The sequence below is a fragment of the Bufo gargarizans genome, chromosome 6 (genome assembly GCF_014858855.1).
Source record: "Bufo gargarizans isolate SCDJY-AF-19 chromosome 6, ASM1485885v1, whole genome shotgun sequence".
NCBI lineage: Eukaryota > Metazoa > Chordata > Amphibia > Anura > Bufonidae > Bufo > Bufo gargarizans.
Window position 1 is genome coordinate 148425611 of NC_058085.1, and position 16794 is coordinate 148442404.

Consider the following 16794-nt stretch of genomic DNA (forward strand, 5'->3'; position numbering starts at 1 on the left):
ACAAGGTATTACAGAGTTCTTAATTAAGTCATTGGACTCTTTATGGAACATACAGTACAGACCAAAAGTTTGGACACACCTTCTCATTCAAAGAGTTTTCTTTATTTTCATGACCATGAAGGCATCAAAACTATGAATTAACACATGTGGAATTATATACATAACAAACAAGTGTGAAACAACTGAAAATATGTCATATTCTAGGTTCTTAAAAGTAGCCACCTTTTGCTTTGATTACTGCTTTGCACACTTTTGGCATTCTCTTGATGAGCTTCAAGAGGTAGTCATCTGAAATGGTCTTCCAACAGTCTTGAAGGAGTTCCCAGAGATGCTTAGCACTTGTTGGCCCTTTTGCCTTCACTCTGCAGTCCAGCTCACCCCAAACCATCTCGATTGGGTTCAGGTCTGGTGACTGTGGAGGCCAGGTCATCTGGCACAGCACCCCATCACTCTCCTTCATGGTCAAATAGCCCTTACTTTCAAAGTTTTACCAATTTTTCGGCTGACTGATTGACCTTAATTTCTTAAAGTAATGATGGCCACTCGTTTTTCTTTACTTAGCTGCTTTTTTCTTGCCAGTATACAAATTCTAACAGTCTATTCAGTAGGACTATCAACTGTGTATCCACCTGACTTCTCCTCAACGCAACTGATGGTCCCAACCCCATTTATAAGGCAAGAAATCCCACTTATTAAACCTGACAGGGCACACCTGTGAAGTGAAAACCATTTAAGGTGACTACCTCTTGAAGCTCATCAAGAGAATGCCAAGAGTGTGCAAAGCAGTAATCAAAGCAAAAGGTGGCTACTTTGAAGAACCTAGAATATGACATATTTTCAGTTGTTTTGCACTTGTTTGTTATGTATATAATTCCACATGTGTTAATTCATAGTTTTGATGCCTTTAGTGTGAATCTACAATTTTCATAGTCATGAAAATAAAGAAAACTCTTTGAATGAGAAGGTGTGTCCAAACTTTTGGTCTGTACTGTACATACACACCAGGTCCTCCAGAAGAAGAAATGTTCTTTGTAGTCGATCTCTGGTCTAGCTGATAGATGACAGTCCCTAACATGAGACCTTCTCTATTAAACTATAGTGGTTGTTTCTATTGATAAATCTTCTTGGTGAATTAATGAGGATTACTAAGTACCCCCTTTACTGTTATCCAGTTCAAAATGCAAAGCCCTTCCAGTTATAAGCGTTACATGTGGCCCTGAGGTTATGGCCACAGCATTAACAGATAGTGATGATTAAAAGAGGTCACATCCTGAAACCTGACGGTTTTTCTCCTTTGCTGGCTTTTCTCATATGAGACAGGGAAGACACTTGGTGGCACTGCAGTGACTTTCTTTCCCGGAGTATCTCAGTGATAACCTTAAAACACAATATCATCCTATTTATGAGGGATTGGTCCTGTCAGACTAATCTGATCAACTTCTATGAGGAGGTAAGTTCCAGACTGGATTTATAGATATATATTTACTGAGAGCAATCCCTTTGCTCGCCACTGTACACATTAACAATATTGACAGACTGTAAATGGGGCTAATAATTTTATAAAAATATTTTATGCTTTAAAAGTGTTCTCATTGCATTTGTACAAGGCACTATTGGAAAGGGTAATATTGTAGCATATGAGATATTATAGCGTAATCATAACGGGGGTCCGTTCAGGTGTCCGCTTTTCTAGTGGGAAAATAAGTTGTGCATGCAGGACTTTTTTGTCTGCTCTTTTTGGCAGAATTTGTGAGGGAGGACCCAAACTGAGGCTCCAACACAGATGTGAACATAACCTTACAGAAAATTATTTGAATATTTGCACATAATACTAAGCTCTGTAAGGTAATTAGCACTGACGATGATAATATATTACAGGGGATTTGGTTTCACGGGGAAATCAACAGAAAACTTACAAGGGGCTTTTACAAGATAATTTCTTTTTTTGTTGATGACCTATCCCAGTGATAGGCAAACTGTGGCTCTCCAGCTGTTGCAGAACTACAACTCCCAGCATGCAAAGACTGCCTACAGCAGGGCATGGTGGGAGTTGTAGTTTTGCAACAGCTGGAGAGCCGCAGTTTGTCTATCACTGACCTATCCTAAGGATAGGTCATCAGTAGGGATGAGCGAATCAACTTCGGATAAAACATCCGAAGTCGTTTAGCATAAAACATTGTTAGAATACTGTACCCTCCGTACAATATTAGAATGTATTGGCGCCAATGAGCTGACTTTGGGTAATAACTTCAAAAATTAATTTCTACTGTAAAAAAACTTTTGTTTCATCCGAAGACTATTCGCTCACCCTAGTCATCAGTATCTGATCTGATCCCGGAAGTCATCTGTTTGAGAAGGCACCGGTACTCCTGTGAGTGCAGCAGCCTTCTCTCTGCTCTTTCTAGGCCAGTGAGATCACGTTCATCGTTCACTTAGCCTAGGAGCAGCTCAGCCCCATTTAAGTGAATGGGGCTAAGTTACAATACCAAACACAGCCACTATCCTGTGTACGCCACTGTGCTTGGTTAGCTGTGAGAAGGCAGTGAGAAGGTGTTCAAGCACTGTACACAGTACTCCATGTGTGGTCTGACTAGTGATTTGCAAAGTGGCAGGACTATGTTTTTATCACAGGCATCTATGCCCCTTTTTAAGCAACTCGTTCATTTGGTGATCTACAGTACTTTTACAGGAGCCTAGTGTTCCTACAAACGTTTGCTCCTAGTAATTGGCCCGAACATTTGGCCATGTAAATCCAGCATTTTTTTATTCTAAGTTAATAGATCTCAAACAGCTGATTGGCAGGGGCTCCAGGAGTTTAAAAACAATCTCAGAAAACCCTATTGGAATTTGTAGACTATAAGGCGCACTTCCCCCTTCCGTTTGGGGGAAATGGCAGTGCGTCTTATAGTCCGAATGCAAAAAAAATGGCTGCTCTGGACTGATAAGTCAAAATGTTAAATACAAATGTGGGATGCATCAAAACAGGCAAAGATACTCATGACAAAAACATAGCTTTGCTTCTATACAAATCACCTGTCAGATCACACATGGAATAATGTGTACAATTTTAGGTACCTGGATATAAGAGGAATATAGCTGAACTAGAGTGGGAGAGTGATAATTGATGGGTGGATTTCAGTACCAAGACAAGTTAACAACCTTAAGGTTATTAAGTTTGGAAAGGATGGCTTAGGGGGTGGCCTAATTACAGTGTACAAATACATGAATGGACAGTGCAGAGATCTTTTTAATGGTCTGTTTATACCTTGGCCCATAACCATGATTAGTGGACATCCTCTGCTTCTAGGGGAAAGAAGGTTCCACCATAAACATAGACGAGGATTTTTTTCTGTAAGAGCAGTTAGATTATGAAACACTGTCGCAAGATGTTGTGATGGCTAATTCATTCTACAAGTTCAAGAAGGGCCTAGGTGCCTTTCTGGATCACAGGTTATGAGTATTAGAGTTTTGGAGATGGGTTGTTGATCCAAGTAATTTTTCTAATTTGTCATTGGGAATGAATTCTTCCTCTAATATGCAGCAATTGACAGCCACCTCATATGGGGTTTGCCCTCCTCTGGCTCAACATGGTAGGATTCTAGTTTAGGCTAGATGAACCTGTGTGTTTTGTCAACCGTATTAACTATGTAACACTATCCTACCTTTCTAGAGATAATTTTCCTGCTGGGTGGGGAGAATTTTGATGCAAGGGCAAATATGCGCTTCTCAAACTGTAGTAGAGCAATCCCACATAAGATGTTACCAGACATGATATACCTGCAAATATTTAACAAGGGTGATGTTCCAGATTTTACTATAATCCGATATATACAGTACAGACCAAAAGTTTGGACACACCTTCTCATTCAAAGAGTTTTCTTTATTTTCATGACTATGAAAATTGTAGATTCACACTGAAGGCATCAAAACTATGAATTAGCACATTTGGAATTATATACATAACAAAAAAGTGTGAAACAACTGAAAATATGTCATATTCTAGGTTCTTAAAAGTAGCCACCTTTTGCTTTGATTACTGCTTTGCACACTCTTAGCATTCTCTTGATGAGCTTCAAGAGGTAGTCACCTGAAATGGTCTTCCAACAGTCTTGAAGGAGTTCCCAGAGATGCTTAGCACTTGTTGGCCCTTTTGCCTTCACTCTGCGGTCCAGCTCACCCCAAACCATCTCGATTGGGTTCAGGTCCGGTAACTGTGGAGGCCAGGTCATCTGGCGCAGCACCCCATCACTCTCCATCATGGTCAAATAGCCCTTACACAGCCTGGAGGTGTGTTTGGGGTCATTGTCCTGTTGAAAAATAAATGATGGTCCAACTAAACGCAAACCGGATGGAATAGCATGCCGCTGCAAGATGCTGTGGTAGCCATGCTGGTTCAGTATGCCTTCAATTTTGAATAAATCCCCAACAGTGTCACCAGCAAAGCACCCCCACACCATCACACCTCCTCCTCCATGCTTCACGGTAGGAACCAGGCATGTAGAGTCCATCCGTTCACCTTTTCTGCGTCGCACAAAGACACGGTGGTTGGAACCAAAGATCTCAAATTTGGACTCATCAGACCAAAGCACAGGCTTCCACTGGTCTAATGTCCATTCCTTGTGTTCTTTAGCCCAAACAAGTCTCTTCTGATTGTTGCCTGTCCTTAGCAGTGGTTTCCTAGCAGATATTCTACCATGAAGGCCTGATTCACACAGTCTCCTCTTAACAGTTGTTCTAGAGATGTGTCTGCTGCTAGAACTCTGTGTGGCATTGACCTGGTCTCTAATCTGAGCTGCTGTTAACCTGCGATTTCTGAGGCTGGTGACTCGGATGAACTTATCCTCCGCAGCAGAGGTGAGAGTTCCTTTACTGGGGCGGTCCGCATGTGAGCCAGTTTCTTTGTAGCGCTTGATGGTTTTTGTGACTGCACTTGGGGACACTTTCAAAGTTTTCCCAATTTTTCGGACTGACTGACCTTAATTTCTTAAAGTAATGATGGCCACTTGTTTTTCTTACTTAGCTGCTTTTTTCTTGCCATAATACAAATTCTAACAGTCTATTCAGTAGGACTATCAGCTGTGTATCCACCTGACTTCTCCACAACGCAACTGATGGTCCCAACCCCATTTATAAGGCAAGAAATCCCACTTATTAAACCTGACAGGGCACACCTGTGAAGTGAAAACCATTTCAGGTGACTACCTCTTGAAGCTCAACAAGAGAATGCCAAGAGAGTGCAAAGCAGTAATCAAAGCAAAAGGTGGCTACTTTGAAGAACCTAGAATATGACATACAGTTGCAATAAAAAATATGTGAACCCTTTGGAATTATATGAATTTCTGTACAAATTGGTAATAAAATGTGATCTGATCTTCAGCTAAGTCACAACAATAGAGAATCACAGTCTGCTTAAACTAATAACACACAAAGAATTAAATGTTACCATGTTTTTATTGAACACACCATGTAAACATTCACAGTGCTGGTGGAAAAAGTATGTGAGCCCTTTGGATTTAATAACTGGTTGAACCTCCTTTGGCAGCAATAACTTCAACCAAACGTTTCCTATACTTGCAGATCAGACGTGCACAACGGTCAGGAGTAATTCCCATTCCTCTTTACAGAACTGTTTCAGTTCAGTAATATTCTTGGGATGTCTGGTGTGAATCGCTTTCTTGAGGTCATGCCACAGCATCTCAATCGGGTTGAGGTCAGGACTCTGTCTGAGCCACTCCAGAAGGCGTATTTTCTTATGTTTAAGCCATTCTGTTGTTGATTTACTTCTATGCTTTGGTCGTTGTCCTGTTGCAACACCCATCTTCTGTTGAGCTTCATTTGGTGGACAGATGGCCTTAAGTACTCCTGCAGAATGTCTTAATAATCTTGGGAATTAATTTTTCCTTCGATTATAGCAATCCGTCCAGGCCCTGACGCAGCAAAGCAGCCCCAAACCATGATGCCCCCACCACCATACTTCACAGTTTGGAGGAGGTTTTGATGTTGGTGTGCTGTGCCACTTTCTCCACACATAGTGTTGTGTGTTTCTTCCAAACAACTCAACTTTGGTTTCATCTGTCCACAGAATATTTTGCCAGTACTGCTGTGGAACATCCAGGTGCTATTGTGCAAACTGTAAACGTGCTGCAATGTTTTTTTGGACAGCAGTGGCTTCCTCTGTGGTATCCTCCCATGAATTCCATTCTTGTTTAGTGTTTTACATATCGTAGATTCCCTAACAGGGATATTAGCATATGCCAGAGACTTTTGTAAGTCTTTAACTGACACTGTAGGATTCTTCTTCACCTCATTGAGCAGTCTGCGCTGTGCTCTTGCAGTCATCTTTACAGGACAGCCACTCCTAGGGAGAGTAGCAGCAGTGCTGAACTTTCTCCATTTATAGACAATTTGTCTTACCGTGGACTGATGAACAGCAAGGCTTTTGGAGATACTTTTATAACCCTTTCCAGCTTTATGCAAGTCAACAATTCTTAATCGTAGGACTTCTGAGAGCTCTTTTGTGCAAGGCATCATTCACATCAGGCAATACCTCTTGTGAAAAGCAAACCCAGAACTGGTGTGTGTTTTTATAGGGTAGGGCAGCTGTAACCAACACTCCAATTGGCTGACACCTCACTCCAATTAGCTCTTAGAGATGTCATTAGTCTAGACTCTAGGGGTTCACATAGTTTTTCCACCTGCACTGTGAACATTTACATGGTGTGTTCAATAAAACATGGTAACATTTAATTCTTTGTGTGTTATTAGTTTAAGCAGACTGTGATTGTCTATTGTTGTGATTTAGATGAAGATCAGATCACATTTTATGACCAATTTGTGCAGAAATCCATATCATTCCAAAGGGTTCACATACTTTTTCTTGCAACTGTATTTTCAGTTGTTTCACACTTTTTTGTTATGTATATAATTCTACATGTGTTAATTCATAGTTTTGATGCCTTCAGTGTGAATCTACAATTTTCATAGTCATGAAAATAAAGAAAACTCTTTGAATGAGAAGGTGTGTCCAAACTTTTGGTCTGTACTGTACATCAGAGCTCAGTTCTGTTGTCTTCATTCGTTATAATTGCTGAATTATAATTCTGGTTTTGCTTAGAGAACATATTAAAGGTGATTTCCCATCACAGAAAGGGATGACACATAGCTAAAATTTGCCATTAGTTACTGATTACTGGAGTCCGACTGGCAGGAATACCACAATCCTAGGAATGAGCGGGCTGCAGCGCTTTCTAGCAGCTGGTGAATCCTCACTGATCAGAAAGTGATGGCATAGCCATTAAACAAAAGAGCAAACATTATGCCAGCCAATAATTACCTTATTAAAGAGTAAAGAAGCACAAGCAGAGCAGATAAAGATAGAAATGCTTGTATAGTACCTAAGTATAGTATTAGCACAGGGAGAAAATACCCTAGTAATATGCCATCACTTTCTATCATGGGAAAAATAATGTGATTATGGAAATTGGATGTAATTTTGGAGAATAATAAGTTAACGCATCTCATTCATGTCTTTTGTTTTCATTATAATCTACACTGATTGATATATTAAAGAGTTTTCCTGGAGTAAAATATTGATTACCTGCATAAGTATCATTTTGGTGACAGTCTGATTTCCAGTACACCTGTAAATCAGCTGTTTGCGGTGTGGTAAGGTTGTGGTACTCCGCCAGTGATGTCATGTTCAGCAGTCACATGGCCTTTGTGCAGCTCAGTCCCATTCAAGTGAATGGGCCTGGGCTGCAATACCGAGCACTGCCACTATACAATGTGTGGCACTGTGCTTGGTATGCTATGATCGGTGTGAGGTCCAGGAGATGGACCTCCACCAATGAGAAATTGATGACTTATCCTGAGCATACACATTAGGCTACATTCACACAACTGTAAGTGTTTTGCAGTCCACAAACTGCGGATCCACAAAACACTGATACCAGCTATGTGTGTTTCACATTTTGCAGAACGCACATGGCCAGCACTATATAGAAAATGGCTATTCTTGTCCACGAATGCGGACAAGAATAGGACATGCTCTATATTTTTGCGGGTTCACGAAACGGAACTACGGATTTGGACAGCACACGGACCCATTCATACAGTCATGTGAATGGACCCTAAGTCATCAGTATTTTACTCACAGAAAATCTCTTTGATTGTATATAGGCATGTTTTCAGTGAAGGTATTTAGTGCTAAAACTTTTACAGGTATCTGCAGAATATTTAGCACAACATGTTCATCTCAATATCAAATTCTGCCAGGGAGAAGAAAGAGAACATGCACCGCCAGCATATCGTAATGTGATCACAGCTCAGTTCAGTAATTACTTTTAGGATTGCAAAGGATAGAAAATGTAAAACATACTGTAGATTCACCAGTTTTTTAAGTTTCAGAAAATATCAATAGGCAGTTTAAGATACCAATATTTATATATAATTATTATTTAGTAAATTATTCCAAGGATTGCCTGTATCCTAAACTATTGAAACAATGTGCAAGGCCACAAATAATTAAAGGAAGTGTATGATGTACTGTATTTGTGTCTAGTTTCATTCATATAACGTTGTTTCTTGTTATACCTATTTCTTTCAATTTTGAAGGGAACCTGTAACCATGAAGAAGGAGTGCAATCTGCAGGCACCATGTTAAAAAAAAGAAGGAACTGAGCAGACTGATACTTACCGTATTTTTGCTTTATAAGACACAATTTTTTTCCCCCATAAGTGGGGGAAAATGTCAGTGTCTTATAAAGCGAAAACTAGTGAGTGCTTCCATAATGAACTCCTTAGTATGTAGTAGGCGGGGGGGCCAGGAGTGAAGTTCCCCAAGTGCTCCCAGTCTTCTTTCCTGGGGCAGCACTGCACTGTCCTGTGTACAGTGTTAGGATGTAGTTCTAGAACTATGACCTGATGCTCCACACTGTGAAGTGACAGTGTAGTGCGGGCCCAGAAAAGATCAGGGGAGACCGCCGAACCTGGAGAGTATTGGCAGAGCAGGAGCGGTAAGTGAATGTATTTATTTTAAGGTCTGATATGGAGATCTAATGTGGGTCTGATCAGAGGTCTGGTACAGGGTTTGACATAGAGGTCTGATGAGGGTCTGATCTTATGTCCTGATATGGGGGTCTGATATGATGTCCTTATACGGAAGTCTGATATAGGGGTCTGATCTGAGGATCTGATATAGGGGTCTGATCTGATGTCCTGACATGGGGGTCTCATCTGAGGTCTGATATGGAGATATAATGTGAGGATCTGATATAGGGGTGATAGGAGGTCCTAATATAGGGGTCTGATCTGAGGTCCTGATGTGGGAGTCTAATCTGTTGATCTGATATGGGGGTCTGATGGAAATTTTTTATTTTTTATTTCCTCTTCTAAAACCTGGGGTGCATCTTATCATGAGGTGCATAAAGAGAAAAATACAGTACGTTTGCGGGAAAACATTTAGTAAAACTAGCAATTTAGGGCTCTTTCACACCTGCGTTCTTGTCTTCCGGCATAGAGTTCCGTCGTCGGGGCTCTATGCCGGAAGAATCCTGATCAGGATTATCCTAATGCATTCTGAATGGAGAGAAATCCGTTCAGGATGCATCAGGATGTCTTCAGTTCCGGAACGGAACGTTTTTTGGCCGGAGAAAATACTGCAGCATGCTGCGCTTTTTGCTCCGGCCAATAAAACTGAAGACTTGCCGCAAGGCCGGATCCGGAATGAATGCCCATTGAAAGGCATTGATCCGGATCCGGCCTTAAGCTAAACGTCGTTTCAGCGCATTGCCGGATACGACGTTTAGCTTTTTTAGAGTGGTTACCATGGCTGCCGGAACGCTAAAGTCCTGGCAGCCATGGTAAAGTGTAGTGGGGAGCGGGGGAGCAGTATACTTACAGTACGTGCGGCTCCCGGGGCGCTCCAGTTTCAACTTCTCTACTTCTATAATACATAGTAATACCTCCAAAAATAGTTATTAATTTACATTCCCCAAATGTCTACTTTATGTTTGGATCATTTTGGGAATGCCATTTTATTTTTTGGGGACGTTACAAGGCTTAGAAGTTTAGAAGCAAATCTTGAAATTTTTCTGAAAATTCCATAAACCCACTTTTTAAGGACCAGTTCAGGTCTGAAGTCACTTTGTGAGGCTTACATAATAGAAACCACCCAAAAATGACCCCATTTTAGAAATAACACCCCTTAAATTATTCAAAACTGATTTTACAAATGTTGTTAACGCTTTAGGTGTTCCACAAGAATTAATAGAAAATGGAGATGAAATTTCAGAATTTCACTTTTTGGGCAGATTTTCCATTTAAATCCATTTTTTCCAGTAACAAAGCAATGGTTAACAGCCAAACCAAACCAATATTTATTGCCCTGATTCTGTAGTTTACAGAAACACCCCATATGTGGCCATAAACTGCTGTATGGTAACACAGTAGGGCGCAGAAGGAAAGGACCGCTATATGGCTTTTGAAGGGCAGATTTTGCTGGAATAATTTTCAGGTGCCATGTCACATTTGAAGACACCCTGAGGTACCCCTACAGGGGAAAACCCCAAGAAGTGACCCCATTTTGGAAACTACACCCGCCAAGGAATTTTTCAAGGCATGTAGCAAACACTTTGACCCAACAAGCGTTTCATAGAATTTAGAAATATTTGGCTGTGAAAACTAAATTTTTTATTTTTTACAAGAAAATGTCTCTTTAGGCCCACATTATTTATTTTCACAAGGGATAACAGAGTAAATTACACCCACAATTTGTTACCCATTCTCTGCTGAATATGGCAACACTTCATATTTGGCCGTAAACTGCTGTATGGGCACACCGTAAAGTTCAGTGTACTGATAAGCAACACCTGATCTATTCGGTATCCTACAAATTATATATATATATATATATATATATATATATATACTTTATATGGTAGGACATAGTTGCCAAATATAGCAGCTAAAAGAAACAAGTGTCTCAAATTATATCACATTGCAGAGGCACTGAGCTACCAGAACATACTAAGTTCTAGTCCCCTTTTGTAAAACAACACCCGTCAAGGTATTCATCTAGGGGTGTAATGAGAATTTTTAGCTTTGTTACGGGTTTTATTAGAATGCCAAATGAAATGTGGAGAAGCGGGAAATTAGAATTTTTACCAACATACAGTTTCAAGGGGGTGTTTTATAAAATTATCAAAGGGGGTTTAGTTAAAAGTCTTAGTGTGGTAGAGGTGTGGTAGATTCTAAAACAATCTTTTATGCAAAGACCCGGCTTTGAGGGGCACGTCTCACAATGATGAATTGTGTCTTTCCTGATTCCATTTCTGGAGCATATCCGACACCTTTTTTGTGGCCTTCTCCGTGTCTCTGTGGGGGGAACTACCCCAGGGAAATGCTGTCCTCGTATTATTCTGCTCTCACTTCCTGTGGCCCTGCTCCCTTGCCCTTCCTGTTCCCCAAATAAAAAGTTCTTTATTACTTTTTCTTGAAAGTGCAGGAATTTTCCTCTGTTTCCTGGACTTCTGTATATTACAAAAGCATTATAGAGGGCAATTTGCATCAGGTGCAATGCCAATTTTTTATGCCATGCCCGGGTTTTGCGAGGGCAGTGTACCTTGTCTGACAGATCCACCCCTCCCATAAACTTATTATAGTCCTGGATGCACACAGGTTTGGGGACTGATTCTGTGGATCCACGAACTGGAACAGGGGTGGATCTGTCAGCATGTATGGTAGTAAGTACAAAGACGTCACACTTGTCTTTGTTCTTAACAAGCATCATGTTATCATTGCAAACTGCCCTGCTTTCCCTCACTCTTATCCTTTGGTCTATAAAATTTTTAGGCAGATGTTTTTGGTTTCGTCTGATAGTTCCGCATGCAACAGTGTCTCTGGAAAACAGGCATTTCAGTATTGGGACAATTGTGTAGAAGTTGTCAAGGTACAAGTTGTACCCTTGACCTAGCAGGGGGTGAATCAAGTCCCATACTATTTTTCCTGCTATTCCAAGGAGAGGGGGGTAATCAGGGGGTTCAATTTTTGAATCTTTTCCCTCGTAAACTCTAAATTTATGTGTATAGCCACTTTGGCTTTCACATAGTTTGTAGAGTTTGATGCCATATCTGGCGCGTTTGTTGGGCAGGTATTGGCGAAAATGCAGTCTGCCCTTGAAGTGCACAAGGGATTCATCAATGGACAGATGCTTTTGGGGGGTGTAGACCTGAGCAAACTTGAGATTATAATGATCTATAATGAGCCGAATTTTGTATAAATGATCGTATCTAGGATCATTAGGGGGTGGACAATCTGCATTATTGTTATAATGTAGAAATTTCAGGAGACTTTCGAATCGGGTCCTGGACATAATGGTGCGGTATAGTGGCGTGTGATGTAAAAGGTCATTACTCCAATATGACCGTAGTGATGTTTTTTTAAATTTAAATATTAAGTATTAGACCCCAAAACATTTTTATCTCCAAAGGGGTCGTGGGAGTCCACTGAAGAGGTCTTGCATAGTATGAGTTGGGGTGGGCGGTAAAAATTGATTGGCATAAAGATTAGTTTGCTCCACCATCATGTCTATGAACTCATCAGAAAAAAAAAGGTGGAAAAAAATCAGCTTCCGTGAACCCTGCAGTGTTCACATGAATGCCTGTAGGGGCCGTAAAGTCCGGCACCTGAGGTACAAAGTTAGTAGCAGAAGTCCAGCTGGGGTCATTTGTAGAAGCTGATGCGCTGCTAACTCTACTGCGTCTGTGAGAGGGTTTGTCAACTCCCTATCTAACCCTAATGATTTGCCAAAAACAGGTTACTGACAGTATGGATGACAGGGACTGGGGTGCTGATGTACTGTCACTATTGGCAGACAGCACACGGGTACAGGGGACAAATGAGGGTCACAGAGGAATAATGAGGGGTGATGAGGGTCACAGGGGACTAATGAGGGGCACTTTTGGAGTGTGTGTGTTTTTTTTCTCACAGGTCTAACTTTGCTCTGCATCTGATCACTTCTCTGACTGAAATGAGAGGATCGAAGGTGAGCGATAGCGTTCTGTACATAACTCATTGCAATTGGTCCACAGTCAGGAACGGACCAATCACAATGAATTATGTACAGAAAGCTTTTTCTCATCTCCGATCCTCTCATTTCAGCGACAGATGGATGACAGAAGAGGAGGAAATGTGTGCGCACACGCGCGAGATCGCTTGTTGGGACAACAGGATGTGTGGCGGTGATCTGCGGCCGGGACCACTGCTGATCGGTCCCTGGCCGTCAAGAGGGAGCTGTTCGGTCCCCGACACAGCAAGGTAATTTGCGCTTCAGGTGTGATATCTCGGCAGGGGAGCATTTAAATGAACACCGTGCATGTACAACACTCTGTGTTCTGGCACAGTATTCCCCGCCGTACATGCACAGCGTTTTGCGCTAAGGGGTTAAATGTATAAATTACACATTTTACTGAATCTTTCTCCACAAAACTATATATTAATCTGATAATCTCCTCCTGCACTATAACATGCTGCCTGCACATTGTTCTGCATTTTCATAATTAAAGGTCCTGTTTAACCCCTTCAGCACCGAGCCACTTTTCACCTTAAAACCCATGTCGATTTTTGCAGATCTTCCATGTCACTTTGTGGTAATAACTTTGTAATGCTGTTACTTATCCTAGCCATTGTGAGATTGTTTTCTCGTGACACATTGTACTTTATGTTATGCCTCTATCACAGACGTTCCCACGACAGGTGGCAGGAGATTGGTAAGACTGGAAACACGTGGTTTGATCTATTTGGATCAAATGACGTCTGTGTTGTTTCTGGTGCTTGCCACACCTTCTTTCCCCAGGTCTGGCAATTATGGTCATTTAACCTTCTCTATTTAGTGTTGTTTCTCCCACTATGCTTTGCGGTTTATAGCTTCTGTTGGAGTTGTGGATAGCTGGTGTGTGAATCTCGGCTGAGTTTCTGGTGCTGCCATAGCCACTTTTCCTGTCATTTGTATTAAGGCCTGAGGTAAGACTCCTGTTCGTCCTTCCTTTTGAAGGAATAGGTTGTCTCAGTCCTGACATTAGTATCAGGGTCCTATAGGGTGAGTTAGGACATAAGGTTTTCCTGTGTATGAACTCACCGACCTCTGGGGTCTGTTCATATTGGTAGTTAGTCAGGACTTTGATTAGGGTTTTACTAGGAGGTGTCCATCTTCTTTCCGTAGTTTCCAGGCCTTATTCCCTCACTCCTTTCCCTCCTATGTTCGGTGTGGTGTTTTCCTCCCACACCCGAACGTGACAGCCTCATTTACACAGTCAGTGCTTGGTCAGTGATTTCCATCAGTGATTTTGAGCTAAAACCAGGTGCGGCTCTAAACACAGAATTATTTTTTTTGTGCAGATTTTTCCATTATACCTTATGTCTGTATAGGCTTCAATCCTGGCTTTGGCTCACAATCACTGAAAATCACAGACCAAAACACTGATGTGCGAATTAGGCTTTAGTCGTAAATTTAAGTCAATATGTTTTATTTATTTTAAAAAATGCACATCATTTAGCAATTTTCGACATTTGAATTTCTCTGCCTTTAAAACAGATAGTGACACCTCATAAAATAGTTATTACTTAACATTCCCTATATGTCTACTTTATATGGGCATAAACGTAAAAAAAATTTAAGACGTTAGAAAGCCTAGAAATTTAAGAAGCAATTTTTTAAATTTTCAAGAAAATTTCCAAAACCCACTTTTTAAAGAACCAGTTGAGATATGAAGTGACTTTGAGGGGCTTACATACGGTAATTGAAACCAACCATAAATGACCTAATTTTATAAACTACACCCTTCAAGTTATTCAAAACTGATTTTACAAACTTTGTTAACCCATTATATGTTCCACAAGAATTAAAGAAAAATAGAGGTGAAATTTCAAAATGTAACTTTTTAGCAGATTTTCCATTTCAATTCATTTTTACTGTAACACAGCAAGGCTTACTAACAAAATAAACCTCAATATTTATAACCCGGAATTTGCAGTTTACAGAAACACCCCATAGATGTTCATAAGCTGCTGTATAAGCACACTCCAAAGGGAAAGAGCACCATATGGTTTTTGGATGACAGATTTAGCTGGAATAGTTTTTGCATGTTTTTCATAATTTGGGAGGATTCTCTGCCAGTTCTAAATGTAAGACAGCTTCCTAGCTGAGACAGGTGTAGAAAATGGTACCGGCCCATCCCCTCCCACTCCCACTTTTTTAGACCTGGCGTGATCGGGACGAAGTTGCAGATTGCGGCGCGACTAACCGTTGCGCTGCAATATGCACCTGAAATATGCCTAATTTAGACGTATATCAGCATGAAAAATGACCCCCATAGTACTTTTTGATCGCTTGATATTACACTTTATGTGAGGCAAGGTGACCTAAAAAATGGCTGTTATTGCCACAATTTATTTTTATTTTTACTGCGTTCACCTGAGGAGGTACATCATGTGATATTTTTATTACGCAGGTTGTTACAGACGCTGCAATACCTAATATGTCTACATTTTTTTTTTAAGTGCTGTTTTACACAATGAAAGCATTTTTGAAAAGAAAAAAGTTTTCTTGCTGCCATATTCTGAGAGAGATATTTTTTTATTTTTCTGATGATGGTCTTGTGTGGTGGCTAATTTTTTGTGGGTTAAGGTGATTTTTTCATTGGTACCATTTTGGGGTTAATAGTATTTTTTTGATCGCTTGATAAAACACTTTTTGTGAGGCAAGGTGACCAAAAGATGGTTTTGGCACCCTTTTTTTTTTTTTACGCCGTTTACCTGAAAAGGTGGATCATGTGATATTTTTTTAGAACTGGTGGTTACAGACATGGCAATACCTATTATGTCTGTTTTTCAATTTTTTTCCAATTTCATATGACTTGATTATGGGAAAAGGGGTGTTTTTGTGTGTGTGTATTGTATTGCATTGCCTGTCAGCATTTACACTGACAAAGTGCATATGGAACCCAGGGGGCTGGGTCTCATATGTTTATGTCGCTAGCAGGCTCCGATGCCATAGCAGCCATTAGGACCCCGTCACCGCAGCGGAGGGGTTGGGTCAGATAGAGAGCCCATACCCTCTGCAAAACCCATACATGCTGCGGCCAACATACATGTACAGCACTGGTATCCTATGGGCTAAAGGAGTTGTGCAGCCTGTTCGTATTGTTGACCTATCCTTTTTGCATTGTTTGCATAGACATTTCAACATGGTGTTTGTGCAGTCAAAACATGTATGCACTAATACAGTCTCTAAGGAGCGGTGGAGTACTCTCCTCAGAGACCAAGAAGTGGCAGGAAATCTGTATACAGAGCCTTATCAGCTTGTATAGTGCAGCTATCCTGTCTAAGACGTCATTGATTCTCCCACTTTCTAAGGATTTAATGACTCTGTTAAAATGGGTTGTCTCACCTCACCAAGTGGCATTTATCTTGTAGACAACGTTAATACAAGGCACTTACTAATGTATTGTGATTGTCCATATTGCCTTCCTTGCTGGCTAGATTAATTTTTCCATCACATTATACGCTCCTCGTTTCCATGGTTACTACCACCCTGTAATCCAGCAGCAGTGGCCGTGCTTGCACACTATAGGAAAAAATGCTGGACTACAGTTGCAAGAAAAAGTATGTGAACCCTTTGAAATGATATGGATTTCTGTACAAATTGGTCATAAAATGTGATCTGATCTTCATCTAAGTCACAACAATAGACAATCACAGTCTGCCTAAACTAATAACACACAAAGAATTAAATGTTAC